Here is a 22,851-nt window from a genome sequence, read left to right as displayed (position 1 = left end):
TCGGATTTCTTTTGGTTAGCGGACACAGGTACTAATGTGAGTCTTTCGTCAAAGCAAACTGGGGTAAAGTGAACTTTGGAAAAGTAGGGGATACCTGTACTCAGCATTAACTCTCTCCGGCTGGTTATGGGTGGGCGACAGCCCAGGGGCACGTGTGAAACAAGATCCAGACCGGCTGATTGGTCCTTGCTACGGCGACCAGTTATCGATGACAATGGCTGACGGCCTGCCAGCCGCAATGTGATTGGCTCGCCAGGAGCTGAAGAGCCCCTGGGTACAGATGTTGGGTCAGCAGGGTGGGGGAGTCTAAAACTATTGGGCATGGGTTTGAGGTGAGGGGGAAGAGATACAGAAATGTCCTGAGGGGGCATTCTTCCTCCCAGAGGATGGTGAGTGTCTGGAATGGGGAGCCAGAGGTAGTGATGGAGGCGAGTACAATTTAAGAAACATTTGGACAGGGAGATGGATGGGATAGGTGTTAGGTTAGATTCCCTACATTGTGGAAACAGGCCCCTCGGTCCACACTGACCCTCTGAAGAGTAACCCACCCCCCCCCTCTGACTAATGCACCTCACAACTATGGTCAATTTAGCTCGGCCAATCCACCCTGACCTGCACATTTTTGGACTGTGGGAGGAAACCGGAGCAAACCCACACAGACACGGGGAGAATGTGCAAACTCCACACAGACAGTCACCCGAGGCTGGAATCGAACCCAGGCCCCTGGCGCTGTGAGGCAGCAGTGCAAACCACTGAGCCACCGTGCCGCCCCAGATGGAGGGATATGGTCCAAACGCAGGCAATTGGGACTAGATTAAGTGTGAAAATTGGGCAGCACAGACAAGTTGGGCTGAAAGGCCTGTTTCTGTGCTGTACACTGTACAACTCCATGACTTCTGGGTACAGAAGAGCTGTCCTTCTCTCTCCAGGGTAAACAAAATGCACTTCTAGCCTGAGGAAAGCCAGTTTATTTCCATTCAGTTGCTGTCAGCTGTGGCTTTAACCAGTAAGTCAGAGACTTTATAAGTTGTGAACCAGTCACTCTGTGCCTCTTGCAAGCAAGTGAAAGAAGCTGGAGGAGGACGATTGAGATACAGTAAGCCCTGAGAGTAAGCAAGAAGGATCATCTCAGCAAGTGCTGCGGACAGAGACCAGAGAACTGCCTTCCAGGTCTTTCCCTCCACCCATCGCACCAATTTTTTTTTAATGTCTCTCTTTTGGGCTCCCTCTGGCCATGTGTTTAAGCAAAGCAGTTAGCGAATGTACAAAGCAGAAATCAGGCAATGACACCAGTTCTCAGCAGGACAATGTCATACTTACAGAAGTTGGACAATGCTTGGTTTCATCGAGCATTGGTCTGACCAATGCCTCAGCTGAGTGTGGGTCAAAGTGAAGTAGGGTTCGCATTGTACAGGTAGACAACCCTTTATCTGAAATCCTGAAATCCGAAAAGCTCTGAAATCCGAAGGTTTCTTCGTGAAGTTGTTTTTCTCATTAACAAGGTCGTTTGGCGTGCAAACAGTTAACCCAACTCCACACCCACTCAATGCGTGTCACTCAGATGTGATGTGGGTGGGCGTGGCCCAGTACTGGCAGGCCTCAGTTCTGTCGCAGGGCCGATAATACTCAGGTTGAGTCTGCTGGGTGGTAAAATTTATTTAAATTTCTCCGTCAAATTGTCACTTATTCCGAAATTCGAAAAATTCCGAATTCCGAAACCCAACGTTTCGGATAAAGGATTGTGCACCTGTAGTGGCGCTTTCAAAATGGCTTCAGGGCTCCCAAAGCCATTGAGCTACCTCCTGGGATGCAGCAACACAAGGGCCAGCCAATCCGCAGACTTCTATATTAGTGTCACGTGACAAGTGGTCATAGAACACTGTCAATAAACCGTCAGGGAAAGGGAAAAATCACTAGATCATCGTTTTTGGGGAGGTTGGTTGAGGGAGGAATATTCTTCGGGATGTCAGAGAGAATTTGCGTGCAGAGCTTCAAGTGGAGCAATAAGGGTTTTTTTTATCGTCAATTGGACCAAAGTCTGATCTGACAGATAGCACTTTGGACAGTGACCTGGCGCCTCCAATTTTGGGCCTCAAATCTTCAGAGTGAGGTTTAAACCCTTTATCCCCCCCCCCCCGCCCCCACTGTCTGAGTAGGAGGTAAAACTCCTACCAAAGCAAGGCCACAGTCACCATCGACAACAGAGTTCCAGCCGCAAGCATCCCCAACTTCCAAACCCACAATCGAGAATCTTATCATACAAGGCCCCACTGTGTGGAAGCAGGCCATTCAGCCCAGCAAGTCCACACTGACCCTCTGAAGACTACCCCACTCAGACCCATCCCATCCCCGCATTTCCCATGGTCAGTCCACTCAGGCTGCACATCCCAGGACATTATAGGCAATTTCCTACAGCCAATCTATCTAACCTGTACATCTTTGGACTGTATGAGGAAACCCACGCAGACACGGGGAGAAGGTGCAAACTCCACACAGACAGTCACCCGAGGCTGGGATTGAACCTGGGACCCTGGTGCTGCGAGGCAGCAGTGCTGACCACTGAGCCACCTGTAAAAGCTGAGGGCAGGTACACCTGAGGTGGCTTCTGCCTGTATGAAACAGACTGAGTGTGTCTCTGTATGTTGTAAAATATTCCACAAAGTCTGGGCTCTTGTGGAGACAGATATCTTGAGGTTTAATTACAACATTAATATGATATCTCAGACTTTCATCCATCTATCCATGCTCACCTTATATTACTCTGACATTTCGTACATAACTGATTGCTGAACAGAGGGAAAGAAGACTTTTATACTAGCGTCACATGACATGATGACATAGAACATACAGCAGTCCAGCACAGGAACAGGCCCTTCGGCCCATAATGCTGTGCTGAACATGACGCCAAATTAAATTAATCCCTTCTGCCTGCTCTTGGTCCATATCCCTCCATCCCTTGCTTATCTAAAAGTCCCTTAAACACCTCTATCATATCTGCCTCCTCCACCACCCCTTGCAGTGTGTTCCAGACACCTACCATTCCCCGTGGAAAAAAACTACCCCTCACATCTCCTTTGAATTTTCCCCCTCTCACCTTAAAGGCATGACCACAGTTTTAGGTATTTCAACCCAGGGGAAAAGATTCCAACTGTCAACCCCATCTGTGCATCTCATAATTGTACAGACTTCTGTCAAGTCTCCCCTCAGCCTTCCCCATTCCGGAGAAAACAACCCGAGTTTTTCCAGCCTCTCCTTATAGCACATTCCCTCTAATCCAGGCAGCATCCTGGTAAACCTCTTCTACACCCTCTCCAAAGCATCCACATACTTCCTGTAATGTTATGACCCAGGTTTGAACACAATACTCTGAAGTGTGGCCTAACCAACGCTGCAATGTGACATCCTGACTCTTTCACTTAGTTCCCCAACCACAAAGGCAAGCATGCCATATGCCATCTTTACCACCCTATCTACTGCATGGCACTTTCAGGGAGCTATAGACCTGAACCCTATGCTCCCTCTGGTACATTAATGCTGTTCAGGGCCCTGCCATTAACTGTGTACCTTTCCCTAACGTTTGATCTCCCAAGGGGTGTTTAAGGGACTTTTGGATAAGCGCATGAATACGCAAGGAACGGACCAAGAGCAGGCAGAAAGGATTAGTTTAATTTGGCGTCATGTTCAGCACAGCATGGTGGGCCGAAGGGCCTATTCCTGTGCTGCACTACTCTATGTTCTATGACATCATGTCACGTGACACTGGTATAAATTGTCTCTTATTGTCTCAAAGATGTACTGGCTTTCTGGGATCCATGCACCAACAGGAAACCATCCCAACTTGGAAGTACATCGCCGTTCGTTCAGTGTCGCTGGGCGGAAATCCTGGAATTCCCTCCCTAAGGGCATTGTGGGTCATACACTCCGGTTCAAAATGGCGGCTCTACAGAACTTCCTGTCGGCTGATGAGGGATGGGGGTGACAAAATGGCGTCTAGATCAGAGTGGTGCTGGAAAAGCGCAGCAGGTCAGGCAGCATCCGAGGAGCAGGAGAATCGACGTTTCGGGAAAAAGGCCTTCATCAGGAATGACAAAATGATGGCTTAGCCGGGGTCGCCTACATCCTTTGAACGAATGAGAAAGGACGTTGAATTGATTTCTCTGTCCCCCACCCCTCAATGCAGTGCGTAAAATCATCAATGATCTGTTATGATGACCCTACTGCCTGATCAAACAGAGACCAAAACATGGAGGTGGGGTCCAGGGCCTGATCAGTGGGCTGCTGATGAAGGGCTGATGCTCAAAACGTCGACTCTCCTGCTCCTCTGATGCTGCCTGACCTGCTGTGCTTTTCCAGCGACACACTCTCGACTCTAATCTCCAGCACCTGCAGGCCTCGCTTTCTCTCGGACAGTGAGAACGGCAAGTACGCCATCTTTGAACACGGAATTCCTGGTGTTTCTCTCTCGCCGGGGCCCGCGAACAACTTGGAGAGTGTTATTTTGGGCAGGGCAGTCAGTGGTTAGCACTGCTGTCTCACAGCACCAAGGTCCCAGGTTCAATTCCAGCCTGGGGCTGTGTGGAGTTTGCAGATTCTCCCCGTGTCTGCGTGGGTGTCCTCCGGGTGCTCCGGTTTCCTCAAACAGTCCAAAGATGTACAGGTCAGGGTGAATTGGTCATTGCTAAATTGCCCGTAGTGTTAGGTGCATTAGTCAGAAGGAAATGGGTCTGGGTGGGTTACTCTTCGGAGGGTCGGTGTGGACTGGTTGGGCCGAAGTGTAGGGAATCTAATCTAATCTAAACAGCCAGGGGAAATTGAAATGAGGCCACAGACGATAAGAAAGGGATGGGGGGGGGGGGGGGGGGGGGTTGGGTTGTTGGAGGGGAGGTGCGCTTGGGGAGTGGGGAAGGTGAGCGGTGGTCTCAGGAATGTCTGGCCTGTCTGCTTCAGAGATTTATTTGTCGTGTGCAGCAGCCCGTGGTTCGACGATGGGTCGCAGCGCTCCCAAACTCATTAATTTAAGACGTCTGCAGCACGACATAAATATCCCCAGCTGCCACTGAAAGGCCTTAGTTCAGTGTCGGGGAGGTGGGGGGGGGGGGGTGGTGGGGAGTGGGTGGTGGAGGGATAGACAAACCCAGCCTGTCACTGAGATGAAAGGAACTCGGAATCTGCGTTTCTCGTCTGATCCAGTTGCCGTGCTCAGCCATGACGGGACACGAGATGATGTCATCTTCGGGGGGCAGCACGATCCCCTCGACCTCTTCCACTGCACCCCCTCCCAGGGAAGGTGAAAGGTAGATGCGGGTGGGGTTGGGGTGGGGGGGGCTGATAGTGTTAGGTCGGAGGGGAGGGGTTAGGAGGGAAGGGGAGATGGACGGGTGGAACCTGGGATGAAGTAGGGGAGTTGGGGAAGGGGAGAAGAGGAAACTGGTGAAGTCGCGTCGATGCCGCGGGGCTGGAGGGTCCCGAGGGAGGGGTGGGGGGGGGGCAACTCGCAGAACATTTCAGGGAACATCTCCGGGACACCCGCATCCCAACAACCCCACCGCCCCATGGCCCACCAATTCAACTCCCCCTCCCGCTCCGTCAAGGACCTGCAAGTCCTGGGCCTCCTCTCCTGCTAAATCCGAGCCACCTGATGCATGGAGGAAGAACGCCTCACCTTCCACACCCCCCCCTCGCACACTTGCCTCCCACGTCTGGGAGGTTCTCTGCCTCATCAAAATAAACAGACAGCACAATAGCTGATGAATTCTTTTCTCCCTCCTTGCCTCTGGCCTGCTGTGTCTCGCTGGTCCTCTTTGATTGTCATGGTGTCAGACAGCACGGAAACAGACCCTTCGGTCCAACGAGTCCGTAATCCCAAACTAAACCAGTCCCACCTTTCTGCTCCTGGTCCATATCCCTCCAAACCTTTCCCCTTCATGGATTTATCCAAATGTATTTTAAGCATTGTAACTGGACCCACATTTGCCACTTCCACATGCGAACCACACGCGGTACAAAATAAATTGCACCACATGTACTTTTTAAACCTTTCTTGTCTCACCTTAAAAATATGCCACCCCCTCGTTTTGAGCTCCCCCACCCTTGGGAAAAGCCCTTTATTGTTCACCTTAACTACATCCCTCATGATTTTATAAACCTCTATAAGGTCACCCCTTCAACCTCTGACACTCCGTTGAAAAAAATTCCAACCTTTCCATCTCTCAAACCCTCCATTTCAAACAACGTCCCAGTAAATCTTTTCTGAATCCTTTCCAGTTTAATAATATCCTTCCTGTAGCAGGGCGACCAGAGCTGGAAATAGTGCTCCAAAAGAGGCCTCAGTGATGTCCTGTACAACCTCAACATGGTGCCCTAAATCCTATACTAAACACTCTGAGCAATATGGTGTCACACACTCTCTAAAAAACTGTGTTCCATTGCCTGATCAGCTGCTTAGATCACATCAGTGCTGAGGATACTGAGGCCAATTTCAGAGGCCTTCATCATGACCAGCTAAACACGGCACTGACAGAGCAATCAGTGGACAGGTCCTGGCTGGGGAGAACCGGGTGGGAGTGGGGGAGGTGCAGTTGGTGAGAGTCTTCTATGAATAAATAAGTGCTCGCTGGGGCGGCCAAAACTGTGAGAAAGAATAAGAGGAGGAAATGTTGCATAATCTGAGTGTTAATGTCACGGAGTCAGGAGCTCCCACAGGACTGCAGGTGCCGGAGATCAGAGTCGAGAGAGTGTGCCGCTGGAAAAGCACAGAAGGCCAGGCAGCATCCGAGGAGCGGGAGAGTCGACGTTTCCTCAGAAAAGTGATGAAGGTCTTTTGCCCGAAATGTCGAGTGTCCCGCTGCCTGACCTGCTGTGCTTTTCCAGCAGCACACTCTCTCGACAGGAGACCCCACACTCAGGGCAGATCTGGTCACCAGACTGCCGTGAGGAGGTGGATGTTTTGGAGAGGGTGCAGAGAAGCTTTACCAGGATGCGGCCTGTTCTGGAGGGTTTCAGTTATGGGGAGAGGTTGGATAAACCCAGATTGTTTTCACTGGAAAGATGGAGGCTGGGGGGGGGGTGTGGTGGGAACTGGATAGAGGTCTACGGAGTTTATGAGAGGCACAGATAGTCAGAGGCTTTTTCCCAGGGTGGGAACTACAAGAGGGCACAGGTTAAAGGAGAGAGGGGGAAGGTTTAGGGGAGAAACGTGGAGGTAATTACTCACCCAGAGGGTAACGGGTGCCTGGAATACCCTGCCAATGGAGGCAGTGGAAATAGGCACGTTAACAACATTTATCACGTATCTCGATACACGCATGAATGGGAAGTGAACAGAGGGATGGAAAACGCGTATGGGGAATAAGTAGTGGGTCTAAATAAGGATTAGGAATCGGTACAGGCTTTGTGGGCCGAAGGGCCTGTTCCTGTGCTGTATTTGTATTGCCTCCTTTGTACCTCAGCGGATTTAAAACATCAGTTTTTTCAAAAATTCGCGCAAAGGATTTGGGTCCGGGTCAGCATTAATAGAGTCAACCACATTGGTGTGGGTCTGGAGTCACGTGTAGGCCAGACCAGGTAAGGTTGGCAGATTTCTTTCCCTGAAGGGCATTAGTGACCCAGATGGGGTTTTTCTCCAACAATGGTTTCACCATTAGACGCTTAGTTCCGGATTTTAAGAAATAATTGGATTCCAATCCCACTACCTGCTGTAGTGGGACTTGGGCCCTGGTCCCCCAATCATTACCAGAGTCTCTAGATTAGCATTAAGCCACGAGGCCAGCACGATTCCCACAACACAAGGTGGTACCCTAGCCAATCAGATTGCTTCAGCTAACACCTACAGCTCTGAAGACGAGTCATACCAGACTCCAAACATTAACTCTCTCTCTCCTCAGAAGCTGCCAGACCTGCTGGGTTTCTCCAGCAATCTCTGGGCTTGTTTCAGGTTTCCAGCATCTGCAGTATTTGATGGTTGCTCTTCAGATTACCAAACCCAAGGTAAGACTTTAAAATGACAGCACACATGCATTTGAGACATGAGCAGGTCAGAGGTTGGGAATCCTGCAGCGAGTAACTCCCCTCTGACTCCCCCCAAAGCCTGTCCACCATCTACAAGACACGAGTCAGGGGTGTGAGGGAATACTCCCCACTTGCCCCTGGATGGGGGCAGCTCCAACAACACTCAAGAAGCTCGACACCATCCAGGACAAAGCAGCCCCCCGCTTGGTTGGCACCACATCCACAAACATCCCCTCCCTCCACCACCGACGCTCAGTAACAGCAGGGTGTACCATCTACAAGATGCACTGCAGCAACTCACCAAAGATCCTCAGGCAGCACCTTCCAAACCCATGACCACTTCCATCTAGAAGGACCAGGGCAGCAGATACATGGAAACACTACATCCTCAAAGATCCCCTCTGAGCCACTCCCCATCCCGACTCGGAAATATATCGCCGTTCCTTCACAGTCACTGGGTTCAAATCCTGGAATCCCCTCCCTCAGGGCATTGTGGGTCAGCCCACAGCACACGGACTGCAGCGGTTCAAGAAGGCAGCTCACCCCCACCTTCTCGAGGGGCAATTAGCGACAGGCAGTAAATGCTGGGTCCAGCCAGCGACACTCATGTCCCGTCAAAGAATTTGGAAATAAATCGAGGTGACCAAAACCTTGGTCAGAGGGGGTAAGTTGTAGAGATTTTTGTAAGGAAGACAAGGTGGATGGAGAGCAAGATGGAGGGACAGAGAGGGTTTGAGAGGGAAGCTAGGAGTTTGGGACTCTGCATGACCAGCACTGACAGAGCTCACTGCCAACTCCATCGTAGCAACACACACACAGCCAATACTGAGGGCCAATGTAACACCGTTTCCTGTTTCACACCCCAGGGACCCCAGTGTGGGTTCCCATTTGAGAATCCCCTTCCTTCTTTGCTGTGGGTGCCAGCATTGAAATGGTTAACGCAAACAGTACCTCCTGCTCCCCACCAGCCCCCAGTCCCACTGCCTGAACACTCCCAGGTGGTTTGTATTATATTCTATCAGCTCAGGTTCCATTCCCTGCATTCCTGGAATATTACTGATTAAAACCTCCATCTGCTCCCCTTCACAATTCTGAAATCAAATTCCGGGATCCCCGTGGAAAATGTATTAGCCTTGTCATTGTTTCCCTCCCTCTCAGCGGACTGATGGAAAATAATCCTGGGGCTGGGGATGTGATTAAAGGCGGCTGCACTGGGGAGCCTGGCTCAAACAAGGGTTTCCCTTACAGCATCCAATTTGTACAGGTCAGTCACACCCTCTGCTTTGAACTTCATACTCGGTACTGTCATAGATCATGTTGTACAGACTCACCTCAACTCCATTCAGAGGTCAGTGAAGAAGGCAGACTCTCACTCACACACACACACACATTCACACACTCTCTCACACACACACACCAACACACCCCCCAACACACACACACACTCACGCACACACATTCAAACATTCACACACACACACCCCCAACACACACCCACCCCAACACCCCCCAACACACACACACCCAACACACCCTCCAACACACACACACATTCAAACATTCACACACACACACCCAACACACACACACTCACACACAGACACACACCCCAACACACCCCCAACACACACACACCCCGACACCCCCAACACACACACTCACATACACACACCCAACACACACCCCAACACACACACACCCAAACACACACACACACCAACACCCCCAACACACCCAACACACACACCCCAACACACACACCCCAACACAACCCCCAACACACACACACACCCCCCAACACACACACACACCCCGACACACCCCCCAACACACCCAACACACACACACCAACACACACACACCCCCCAACACACACACACCCAAACACACACACACACCAACACCCCCAACACACCCAACACACACACCCCAACACACACACACCCCAACACAACCCCCAACACACACACACACCCCCCAACACACACACACCCCAACACACCCCCCAACACACCCAACACACACACACCAACACACACACACACCCCAACACACACACACACACCCCAACACACACACCCCAACACACCCCTAACACACACACACACACCAACACACACATACACCCCTGCACACACACCAACACATACACACATTCACGCACACACATTCAAACACACACATTCAAACACTCACACGCACACACATTCAAACTCTCACACACACACACCCCAACACACACACACCCCAACACACACACCCCAACACATACACACTCCAACACACACACATTCATACATTCACACACACACATTCAAACACTCACACACACACACCCCACACACCCCCCAACACACACACACAGGCCAACACACACACACCCCAAATTACACACACACCCCAACACACACACCCCAACACACACACTCAAACACCCCAATACACACAGCCCAATGCACACACATTCAAACACTCGCACACACACATACACACCCTAACACACACACACACCAACACACACACTCAAACACCCCAATACACATACCCCAATGCACACACATTCAAACACTCGCACACACACATACACACCCTAACACACACACACACCAAACACACACACCCCAACACACGCGCACACCCAACAAACACACACACCCCAACACACAGTCACACAGTAACATGGAATCTCACACATACATGCACACAGTTACACATACACATTCATACATGCACACATATTCTCACATGCTCGCACCCATTCATACAAAAGCTCACACATATATGCATGTATGTGCACACCCAGTCACATACATGACCACACAGACACACATCCATGTTCATGTGCACACTCATACTCACCCAATCATACATTCACACTATCACACTATCACACTATCACACAATCACTCACACTCACCCAATTATACACACTCACATTTACACTCACCCAATCATACACACTCACACTCACCAATCATACACTCACACTATCACACAATCACACACACTCACACTCACCTAATTATGCACACTCACATTTACACTCACCAATCATACACACTCACACTCACTCAATCATACATAGAGTCTAACTGTCAGTAAGTGTGAGTGGATGTGTGAGAGTTTGCAAGTGTGATTCAGTGTGTATCTGGTGTATGGTGGTGTGTGTATGTGAGTGTGTGTTTGGATTTATGTGTGTGTATGTGTGTGGAGTGAGTGTGTGTTTGGATTTATGTGTGTGTATGTGTGTGTATGTGAGTGTGTGTTTGGATTTATGTGTGTGTATGTGTGTGGAGTGTATGTGTGTATGTGAGTGTGTGTTTGGATTTATGTGTGTGTATGTGTGTGGAGTGAGTGTGTGTTTGGATTTATGTGTGTGTATGTGTGTGTATGTGAGTGTGTGTTTGGATTTATGTGTGTGTATGTGTGTGGAGTGTATGTGTGTATGTGAGTGTGTGTTTGGATTTAAGTGTGTGTATGTGTGTGGAGTGAGTGTGTGTTTGGATTTATGTGTGTGTATGTGTGTGTATGTGAGTGTGTGTTTGGATTTATGTGTGTGTATGTGTGTGGAGTGTATGTGTGTATGTGAGTGTGTGTTTGGATTTATGTGTGTGTATGTGTGTGGAGTGTATGTGTGTGGAGTGAGTGTGTGTTTGGATTTATGTGTGTGTATGTGTGTGTATGTGAGTGTGTGTTTGGATTTATGTGTGTGTATGTGTGTGGAGTGTATGTGTGTATGTGAGTGTGTGTTTGGATTTATGTGTGTGTATGTGTGTGGAGTGTATGTGTGTGGAGTGAGTGTGTGTTTGGATTTATGTGTGTGTATGTGAGTGTGTGTTTGGATTTATGTGTGTGTATGTGTGTATGTGAGTGTGTGTTTGGATTTATGTGTGTGTATGTGTGTGGAGTGTATGTGTGTATGTGAGTGTGTGTTTGGATTTATGTGTGTGTATGTGTGTGGAGTGTATGTGTGTGGAGTGTATGTGTGTGGAGTGAGTGTGTGTTTGGGTACATGTGTGAGACTGTGCATCTGTGTGACTGTGCGTGATGTGTGTCTGGGTGTGTGTGTACATATGTGTGCGTGAGAGAGTGCGTATGTGTGCATGAGTGTGTGTGTGTGTGTGAGAGAGTGTGTGTTTGTAAGTGTGTGTGGGTGTGTGTGTGTCTGTGTGTGAATGCTATGGTTTATGGTGAGTGGAGTTGAGTACAGGAGTGGGGAGGTTATGTCTCTGTTACACATGGAGTTGGCGAGATCATATTCAGAGTACTGTGTATGATACATGTCACTGTCCTTGTTAGAAACAGATCCGATTGCAGGATCTTTCACTTCCCTCTGAGCTAGGGGACTTAGTGGACGTGATCTATATGGACTTCAGTAAAGCGTTCGACAAGGTTCCCCATGGGAGACTGGTGAGCAAGGTTAGATTTCATGGAATACAGGGAGAACTAGCAATTTGGATACAGAACTGTCTCAAAGGTAGAAGACAGAGGGTGGGTGGTGGGGGGTTGTTTTTCAGACCAGAGGCCTGTGACCAGTGGAGTGCCACAAGGATCGGTGCTGGGTCCAGTACTTTTCATCATTTATATAAATGATTTGGATGCGAGTATTAGCGGTAAAGTTAGTAAGTTTGCAGATGACACCGAAATTGGAGGTGTAGTGGACAGTTACCTCAGATTACAACAGGATCTGGACCAGATGGGCCAATGGGCTGAGAAGTGGCAGATGAAGTTTAATTTAGATAAATGCGAGGTGCTGCACTTTGGGAAAGCAAATTTTAGCAGGACTTATACACTTAATGGTAAGATCCTAGAGAGTGTTGCTGAACAAAGAGACCTTGGAGTGTAGGTTCATAGCTCCTTGAAAATGGAGTCGCAAGTAGATAGGATAGAGAAGAAGGCGTTTGGTATGCTTTCCTTTATTGGTCAGAGTATTGAGTACATGAGTTGGGAGGTCATGTTGCGGCTGTACAGGACATTGGTTAGGCCACTGTTGGAATATTGCGTGCAATTCTGATCTCTTTCCTATCGGAAAGATGTTGTGAAATTTGAAAGGGTTCAGAAAAGATTTACAAGGATGTTGCCAGGGTTGGAGGATTTGAGCTACAGGGAGAGGCTGAACAGGCTGGGGCTGTTTTCCCTGGAGCGTCGGAGGCTGAGGGGTGACCTTATAGAGGTTTACAAAATTATGAGGGGCATGGATAGGATAAATAGACAAAGTCTTTTCCCTGGGGTCGGGGACTCCAGAACTAGAGGGCATAGGTTTAGGGTGAGAGGGGAAAGATATAAAAGAGACCTAAGGGGCAACTTTATCACACAGAGGGTGGTACGTGTATGGAATGAGCTGCCAGAGGAAGTGGTGGAGGCTGGTACAATTGCAACATTTAAGAGGCATTTGGATGGGTATATGAATAGGAAGGGTTTGGAGGGATATGGGCCGGGTGCTGGCAGGTGGGACTAGATTGGGTTGGGATATCTGGTCGGCATGGACGGGTTGGACCGAAGGGTCTGTTTCCGTGCTGTACATCTCTATGACTCTGTGTCTTGGACTCCGCCCTACCCTAGGGAAAGGACAACTGCCATTTACCCTACTCCATATCCTTCATGATTTATGAGCCTCTATAAGGTCACCCCCTCAGCCTCCTACACTCCAGGGATAAAAATCCCAGCCTCTCCCTATAGTTCAAACCCTCCGTTCCTGGCCACGTCCTGATAAGTCTTTCTTGAACCCTATGAAGTTTAATAATAACCGGGCGAACAGAACTGGACGCAGTATTCCAGAAGAGGTCTCACCGATGACCTGTCCACATTCTCACCGCTGGCTATGTGGAGGAGTACTTGCTGAATTCCCTGTTGAGCTTATTACTGACTCTCAGCTATCAGTAGATGCCAGATTCTCCCGTTCAAATCGCGAACAATGTTTCTTTGGTGCATTGGCTGGTTCTCAACCCTTCTGCCATTTGAAGTTGGGTTCTAGGTCAGGAAGGTGGGGATGAGCGCAGAGTATCCCAGTGATGATATTGAAGTTGGGTTCTAGATCAGGAAGGTGGGGGTGAGCGCAGAGTATCCCAGTGACGATTTTGAAGTTGGGTTCTAGATCAGGAAGGTGGGGGTGAGCCCAGATTATCCCAGTGATGATATTGAAGTTGGGTTCTAGGTCAGGAAGGTGGGAGTGATCCCAGATTATCCCAGTGACGATTTTGAAGTTGAGTTCTAGATCAGGAAGGTGGGGGTGTGCCCAGAGTATCCCAGTGACGATTTTGAAGTTGGGTTCTAGATCAGGAAGGTGGGGGTGAGCCCAGAGTATCCCAGTGACAATTTTGAAGTTGGGTTCTAGGTCAGGAAGGTGGGAGTGATCCCAGATTATCCCAGTGATGATATTGAAGTTGGGTTCTAGATCAGGAAGGTGGGGGTGAGCCCAGAGTATCCCAGTGACAATTTTGAAGTTGCGTTCTAGGTCAGGAAGGTGGGAGTAATCCCAGATTATCCCAGTGACGATTTTGAAGTTGGGTTCTAGGTCAGGAAGGTGGGGGTGAGCCCAGAGTATCCCAGTGACGATTTTGAAGTTGGGTTCTAGATCAGGAAGGTGGGGGTGAGCCCAGAGTATCCCAGTGACAATTTTGAAGTTGGGTTCTAGATCAGGAGGGTGGGGGTGAGCCCAGAGTATCCCAGTGATTATTTTGAAGTTGGGTTCTAGATCAGGAAGGTGGGAGTGATCCCAGATTATCCCAGTGACGATTTTGAAGTTGGGTTCTAGGTCAGGAAGGTGGGGTTGAGCCTAGAGTATCCCAGTGATGATATTGAAGTTGGGTTCTAGGTCAGGAAGGTGGGGGCGAGCCCAGAGTATCCCAGTGATGATTTTGAAGTTGGGTTCTAGGTCAGGAAGGTGGGGTTGGGCCTAGAGTATCCCAGTGATGATATTGAAGTTGGGTTCTAGGTCAGGAAGGTGGGGGCGAGCCCAGAGTATCCCAGTGACAATTTTGAAGTTGGGTTCTAGATCAGGAAGGTGGGGGTGAGCCCAGAGTATCCCAGTGATGATTTTGAAGTTGGGTTCTAGATCAGGAAGGTGGGGGTGAGCCTAAAGTATCCCAGTGACGATTTTGAAGTTGGGTTCTAGATCAGGAAGGTGGGGATGAGCCCAGATTATCCCAGTGACGATTTTGAAGTTGGGTTCTAGATAGATGTGTGATGAACAGATGGGGCATGATGGGCCAAGGGAACTTTTCTCTTTGTTAAACTCTGTGACTGTCTATGACTTCCTGAAGCGTCTGGAGCTGGACACAATACTCCAATTGAGAGCAAAAGTGAGGACTGCAGATGCTGGAGATCAGAGTCGAGAGAGTGGTGCTGGAAAAGCACAACAGGTCAGGCAGCATCCGAGGAGCAGGAGAATCGACATTTTGGGCAAAAGCCCTTCATCAGGAACGAGGCTTTATCAACTCTTGACAATATTCCAGTTGAGACTGAGCAAGAGCTTTGTACGGATTGAGCAAGGTCTCCTTCCTCGAACGTTTACCTGCCCTGCAGAAATTCACCAAAGATCCTCAGCCATTACCTTCCAAACCACAACCATTTCCATCTCGAAGGACAAGGCCAGTAGATCCATGGGAACACTACCCCCTACAAGATTCCCTCTGACCACTGTCCAACCTGACTTGGAAATATATCGCTGTTCCTTCAGTGTCGCTGGGTCAAAATCCTGGAACTCCCCCCGCCCCCGCTCCCCCCAGGGCATTGTGGGTCATCCCACAGCACATGGACTACAGCGGTTCAGGAAGGCAGCTCACCCCCACCTTCTCAAGGGGCAACTAGGGACGGGGCAATTATTGCTGGCTCCAACCAGTGATATCCAATTGATGAATAAGAAAGGAATCCCTATTCACAAAGCCACTTCCTTTACTGGCCACTTTCTCTGTGTCCTGTCACCTGCAATGATTTATGGGTATGTTGTTGAAGGGAGTGGTTCCTGCTAGGGAGACTGCATTGATCTCCGTTCAGCGTTGAAGAGCGTGGCGCTGGAAAAGCCCAGCCGGTCAGGCCACACCTGAGGAGCAGGAGAGTCAACATTTCAAGCATAAGCCCTTCATCATTTCTTAATCTCCGTCCAGTCCGGTGACGTCATGAGGATTTGAGTGGGGAAAGGCAGAATGTTTTAGACCCTTGTTATTTGGAGAGCAGGCCCCCCTTTCGTCTTAGTGACAACATCTGACGAGCAGAACTTGTGTCAGCTTCCATGGAATGGACATAATGTGGAATTGCCGGAGTCAGATTGGGGTGAACAAAGCCGAGAAACTTGGGATTTCAAATAAACCTGTTGGACTATAACCTGGTGTCACGTGACTTGTGATATCACGGGATAAACAACATCTTGCTTTTTTTAAAAAATTATTTCTCTCTAGGAATAACAGCAACAAACCGACTGTGTAGATCAGCCAGTTCAGGAATCACTTACCAAAACAAAACCAAAGCCAACTGCGGTAACACTGACTGTGGGCAGCCCTCTCAGAGTCAGCCCCCTGGACGGTGGAGGTCCTAAATCCTTTGTTTATATTTTCCTTTCTTGTGAAATAACTGAGCAGAGGCTGGTATCCCATCAACGAGTCACCCTTTATTTACTTGTACACAGTACGCCGGCTGGTGACCAGCATGGCATCCTGTTTTAAAACAGCATCTACTTCGCGTTAATACCGACCCGTGTGGCAGATTCACCTCAGTCACCACGAGGATAGAGGCAGCAGATCTTCCCAGTGACGAGATTGAAGTTGGGCTCTAGATCAGGAAGGTGGAGAGTGGGCCCAGATTATCATAGTGGCGATATTGAAGTTGGGTTCTAGGTCAGGAAGGTGGGGGTGGGCCCAGATCATCCCAGTGATGATTCTGAAGTTGGGTTCTAGATCAGGAAGGTGGAGAGTGGGCCCAGATTATCGTAGTGGCGATATTGAAGTTGGGTTCTAGGTCAGGAAGGTGGGGGTGGGCCCAGATCATCCCAGTGATGATTCTGAAGTTGGGTTCTAGATCAGGAAGGTGGGGGTGGGCCCAGATTATCGTAGTGGCGATATTGAAGTTGGGTTCTATTTCTGAAGGTGGGGGTGGGCCCAGATCATCCCAGTGATGATTCTGAAGTTGGGTTCTAGATCAGGAAGGTGGGGGTGGGCCCAGATCATCCCAGTGATGATTTTGAAGGTGGAAAGTGGGGGGAGGAGGGGTGGGTGCAGCACCCAACACCCATCCCTGGTGATTTCCATGGCAACCCTTCCTCCCTCTCCCGCGTGTTGCTGGGAAGAGCCCCATCATCACTTCCTGGAGGAGTCCAGGCCTCCCTGGATGATTGGCGAGTTGTGCTTGGCCCAGTACAGAGTGGCTCCCTGATAACCCCTCCTCCCCAGCTGCTGCTCCGACACGATCTTCACTGAGGGCCATCCACAGCTGAGTCGTGCTGTTGTTATGGGTCTGTTCAAGTCAGCTGAAGGTTCCCTCCCTCACCATGAGGGGGCAGGACAAGCAGAAACAGAGATTGCAATGATCTGTATGTTTAAATGTTAGTGATTCTGCAATCCTTTTGTTACCTTCGATGTTATCTTTACTTTTCGATATAACTGTGTTAAGAATGAGGTTGACTTGGTTTATTGGCATTACGGGTGACCAGGTTGGCCTAGAGCTAGCTAGGGCATGATGGTGCAGTGGTATTGTTGTTGAGTTAGAAATCCCCTATCTCACATTAATATTCTTGGGGCATGGGTTCAAATCCCATGAGGGTGGATGGATAAAACTCAAATTGATGACAATCTGGAATTTAAAAAGAAACTAACCTAATGTATCCATTTGTAGAGTTGTAAGCACAGACATGGCCAGAATTGGCCATGCTAAATTGCCCGTAGTGTTAGGTAAGGGGTAAATGTAGGGGTATGGGTGGGTTACGCTTCGGCGGGTCGGTGTGGACTTGTTGGGCCGAAGGGTCTGTTTCCACACTGTAAAGTAATCTAATCTAATCTTACCAGAAACTAAAAATATTATAGTGACATAGTTGATATGAGGATGCTGCTGGCCTCGATTCCATACTTTGGGCTAAAAATAACTGGTCATTAATCAGGAAATGGCAATATTCCCCGGACAAATTCCTCCCTGTCACTGGGCTTTACTCTGAGGGATTCTGGGACTGATGGATGGGACCGTGAGTCCAATGTGTGTCAACACCACTGGAGCAGTTGAAGAGGTGAAGCGGGCTCCAGTCCTGACTATTTATACCCAAAGTATAGCTCCTCTGATTAATAAGCAAATTCAGCGCCAAGGTTCTGTTGTGACTGAAGTGTTCCCTGGCATTCTGTTTGCTCTTGTAAGACGAGCACTGGGATGGGCTTGGGCTGAGAACCAACAAAGGCGTTTAGCACTCTTGCCTTCATTGCTCAGACCTTTGTGTATAGGGGTTCGGACGCCATGTTGGGGTTGTACAGGACATTGGTGAGACCTCTTCTGGTGTACTGTGACCAGTTCTGGTCGCCCTGCTATCGGAAGGATATTATTAAACTGGAGAGGGTTCAGAAAAGATTTACCAGGAGGTTGCTAGTAAAGGTTTGAGATATAAAAATAGACTGGAAAGACTTCCTTTTCCCTGGAGCGTAGCAGATTAACCTTATGCAGATTTACAAAATCATGAGGGGCATAGCTAAGGGGTAGTGAGGGTTTTTTTCCCCCAAGGTGAGGGATTTCAAGGGTAGGGGGCATATGTTTAAGGTGAGAAAAGAAAGATTTAAAAAGGACATGAGGGGCAACTTTTTCACACAGAGGGTGTGGTTTGTGTGTGGAATGAATTTCCTGAGGAAGTGGTGGATGTGGGCACCATTACAACATCTAGGGTCAGCATGGGCTGGTCGGAACGAAGGGTCTGTTTCCGTGCTGCATGACTCAATGACATCACAAGACAAGTAAAAACATTACAACCTCAGCAGTAACATCAAAACCTTCTGGGTTCTGTCAGCCTGAATGACTACTTAGTTCCCCCAGTGCATGACAACGTACAGTGGCAGCCATGTTTCAAGGTGGGGGCAGCCATGATATACAAGAAGATTGGATGATGTCTCCCAGGTAACACCACTTAGCCCTCTTAAAGGGACATGCACACCATTCCCAAATAGAATGTTGGCATCCATTGCTAAAGGAAGAGAGAATGAAAATAGGAAAGTGTTGCCTCATTACTGAGTCAGCACCTGGAATACCGCGTACAGTTTTGCTTCCTTGAGGAGGGATGTAGTTATATGAAAGTTGGTTCATAGGAGGTTCATTAGATCCATTCCAGAGGTGAGGGGTTTGTCTTATGAAGAGAGATTGAGCTGTTTCGGACAATACCCTCTGGGGTTTAGAAGAGCAAGACCATGGGTAGCACGGTGGCCCAGTGGTTAGCACTGCTGCTTCACAGCGCCAGAGACCCGGGTTCAATTCCCGCCTCAGGCGACTGACTGTGTGGAGTTTGCACGTTCTCCCTGTGTCTGCGTGGGTTTCCTCCGGGTGCTCCGGTTTTCTCCCACAGTCCAAAAGATGTGCAGGTCAGGTGAATTGGCCATGCTAAATCGCCCGTAGTGTTAGGTAAATGTAGGGGTAGGGGTATGGGTGGGTTGTGCTTCGGTGGGTCGGTGTGGACTTGTTGGGCCGAAGGGCCTGTTTCCACACTGTAATCTGATCTAATCTTAAAAAAAAGAAAAGCATCTAATTGATGGACATTAAGATGTTTGAGGGGACGGACAAAATAGGCATAGAGAGGGCATTTCCTCATGTGACTCAATCTACAAGAAGTCATAGCTTTGGGACAAGGATGGAGCAGATTTAAAACAGAGATGAGGAGGAATGATTTCACACAGAGGATGAAGAATCTGTGGGTTTCACCCCCCCCCCCCCCCCCCCCCCGCAGTGCAGTGGATGCTGGGGCACTGAATACCTTTAAACAGGACGGAGATATTTCATTAGTAACGTGTTGAAGGCTTATGGAGAGTGGGCAGGGAGGTGGAGTTGAGACCAACAGGAGCCGAACTCTGATTGCGTTGAAGGATGGAGCAGCTTTGAGGGGCTGAATGGTCTCCTAGCTGGGTTGTTCTGATGGACGTGCTCACTGTATCTCCTGCAATCCTTACACCGGGAGCTGGGAGTTGGATAGATCAACTCAAGCTGCAGCTGAAACAGCCAACATACTGACTGGGTTAGGAGTCTATAATGGTCCTGATGGTCCCCTGGACGAGAGTGATCTTACCACCTGGTCAAGTCGGGGGACGCAGAAGGGTCGAGTTGATCGACTTATCCAAAAAAAAGATGGAATGGGGCTTGAAAACAGCACTGCCAAGTGGCCTGCTTCTGTGTTACATGTTCGACCTCCAACACATTCTTATTGATGGGTCACTCTGCCTGGAAAGCACATCTGGCAGGGTTGGGTTGTGAGTACTTCCGCAGGTGAATAGCCCAACCCACGCAGAGGAGATGGCAGAACCAGGAGCCTTCTGGCAATACAGGGTTAGGATTAGACAGGGTGGACCGAAGGGTCGGTTTCCGAGCTGCATGACTCGAACCTTAGACATGCAGTTAGTACATCGACACTTTCTGAGTGCAAGAGTCCAAAGTTTGAAACAGTGAATCCAACCGGGGCCTCCACGTAGCTGATCCGACTCACTGAGGACTGGAGGAAGCTAATCTGGGGTCTTCCCAGCTCAGATGACAAAATCCGGTCTCTTTGACTGCCCAGTCATTACAGGGACCTCTCAGATGGCTGGGTTGGCAACGTTTACAACAGCAAAGCCTTGCCTGTCCCAACCTCTGGGGACCACTGTCCCAACATAGCAACTACCAGGAGAGTTTGGACAATGAGCTGGGGTTAGTTGAACTATCCGAGGTGAGAGTAATGACGAATTCTCCGACCGATCCGCAGCGAGGTGGGTTTTTTGCTGGGGATGTGTTGGGTAGAGATGACTCTCTCTGAGACATGACCCACGCTGAAGCGTTACAAAGAGGAAGATTAACTCTGTCTCCGTCCGGCACACGCCCTCCAAAGCACTCGCTGTCAAGTGAGGTCAGAAGCTTTGGCGCCTAACAGCTGTGAGGAAACTCTTACAGAGGTCTGGGCCAACACCTCGCCTATCAAGGTAACCATGGCAACAGCTCTTTGGAGTTTAGTGTTTACAGTGAACAACCCAACAACAGATCCCTTTCCAACACAGACACAGCAACACAGCCACATTCTGTCCAGGGTTAATGTAACCAATGGAAAGTGAGTTAGAATCTCTAAAGTGCAGAAAGAGGCCATTCAGCCCATCGAGTCTGCACCAACCCTCCTGAGAGCATCCCACCCAGACCCAGCCCCCTCCACCTTATCCCCATAAACCCATGTTTAACCATGGCCTAACCACCCTAACCTGCAAATCCCTGGGCACTATGGGGCAATTTCCCATGGCCTATCCACCCTAACCTGCAAATCCCTGGGCACTATGGGGCAATTTCCAGTGGCTAACCCACCTAGCCCGCACATCCCTCAGCACCACGGGGCAATTTCCCACGGCCAGTTCACCCTAACCTGCACATCTTTGGACTGTGGGAGGAAACCGGAGCACCCGGAGGAAACCCACACAGACACGGGGAGAATGTGCAAACTCCACACAGACAGTCGCCCGAGGCTGGAATCGAGCCATTGAGTCACTGTGCCTGCCCGTCCCTCCCTCTTTTGATATTTTGGGGTAAAACTTCCATGAGCCCCCATCTCCTGCTCAACATATCTCTTGACGTTTCAGGCATAAGCCCTTCATCAGGAATGAAGGTATCTGGTCCTGACATTCCTGATGAAGAGGTTTTGCCTGAAACGTCGACTCTCCTGCTCCTCGGATGCTGCCTGACCTGCTGCGCTTTTCCAGCGCCACACTCTCTACTCTAATATCCAGCATCTGCAATCCTCACGTTCTCCATCATTCCTCAGGATCCATGCTGGACACTCGGCTCTAAAGGCAACACGGTGGCTCAGTGGTTAGCACTGCAGCCTCACGGCGCCAGGGTCCTGGGTTCGATTCCTGCCTTGGGTGACTGTCTGGATGTGTGGCATTTGCACATTCGCCCTGTGTCTGTGTGGGTTTCCTCCCACAGTCCAAAGATGTGCAGGTCAGGTGCATTGGCTATGCTCAATTGCCCATAGTGTTAGGTGCATTAGTCAGGGGGAATTATGGGTCTGGATGGGATACACTTCAGAGGGTTGGTGTGGACTTGTTGGGCTGAAGGGCCTGTTTCCACACTGTAGGGAACCATATCTCTCCCACCAGCCCCTTGCAATTCCAGGCTAGGAAGGGTCTCACTCTTAAATGTACTTTCCCCAGGATTTTGTCTATTGCCACGCTGCAAGGCCATCACCCGAAAGCCAAACGAATCGCCCAGCCCGTGTCATTCACCTTTGGCAGATAGAGCATTCGAAAGGGGCTTGACAGGGTCAATGTTGAGAGGAGGGGAGGCGATGGGTGTCGCGGTGAGGGGGTAGATATGACAGAAGTAGAGAGGATGTTTCCACTGGCAGGTGAAACTGGGACAAGAGGGCACAGCCTCAAGATTAGGGAGAGCAGAGGGTGGTGAATCTATGGAATTCCCTGCCCAGGGAAGCAGATGGCGCTACTTCAGTGAACATTTTTAAAGCGAGACAGATTTTTTTGAACAATAAATTAATTAAAGGTTAGGGTGAGAGTGCGGGTAAGTGGAGGTGAGTCCACGGTAAAGGTCAGCCGTGAACTTAATGAATGGGGGAGGGCCAGGCTCGAGGGGCCCAATGGCCTATTCCTGCTCCTAGCTCTTATGATCTTATGGTATTATCGCTGAAATGTTAATCCAGAGACCCAG

At 49.5% G+C, this 22,851-nt stretch overlaps 1 long non-coding RNA gene across 1 annotated transcript; it reads left to right on the top strand.

Moving 5' to 3' along the window:
- Window positions 1-5,202: 5,202 nt before the first annotated feature.
- Window positions 5,203-16,287, top strand: LOC148135994 (uncharacterized). The gene is made up of 3 exons (XR_015754739.1): window positions 5,203-5,294; window positions 9,166-9,271; window positions 15,270-16,287. It is a non-coding gene; the product is annotated as an uncharacterized LOC148135994 (long non-coding RNA).
- Window positions 16,288-22,851: the final 6,564 nt, after the last annotated feature.

Source organism: Chiloscyllium plagiosum, unplaced genomic scaffold (assembly GCF_037043375.1).
Source record: "Chiloscyllium plagiosum isolate Xiang-an unplaced genomic scaffold, Cpla_swu_hap1 HiC_scaffold_47, whole genome shotgun sequence".
Classification (NCBI taxonomy): domain Eukaryota; kingdom Metazoa; phylum Chordata; class Chondrichthyes; order Orectolobiformes; family Hemiscylliidae; genus Chiloscyllium; species Chiloscyllium plagiosum.
Note: the sequence above shows the minus strand (reverse complement) of the source record. Positions and strands in the feature narration are given on the sequence as shown.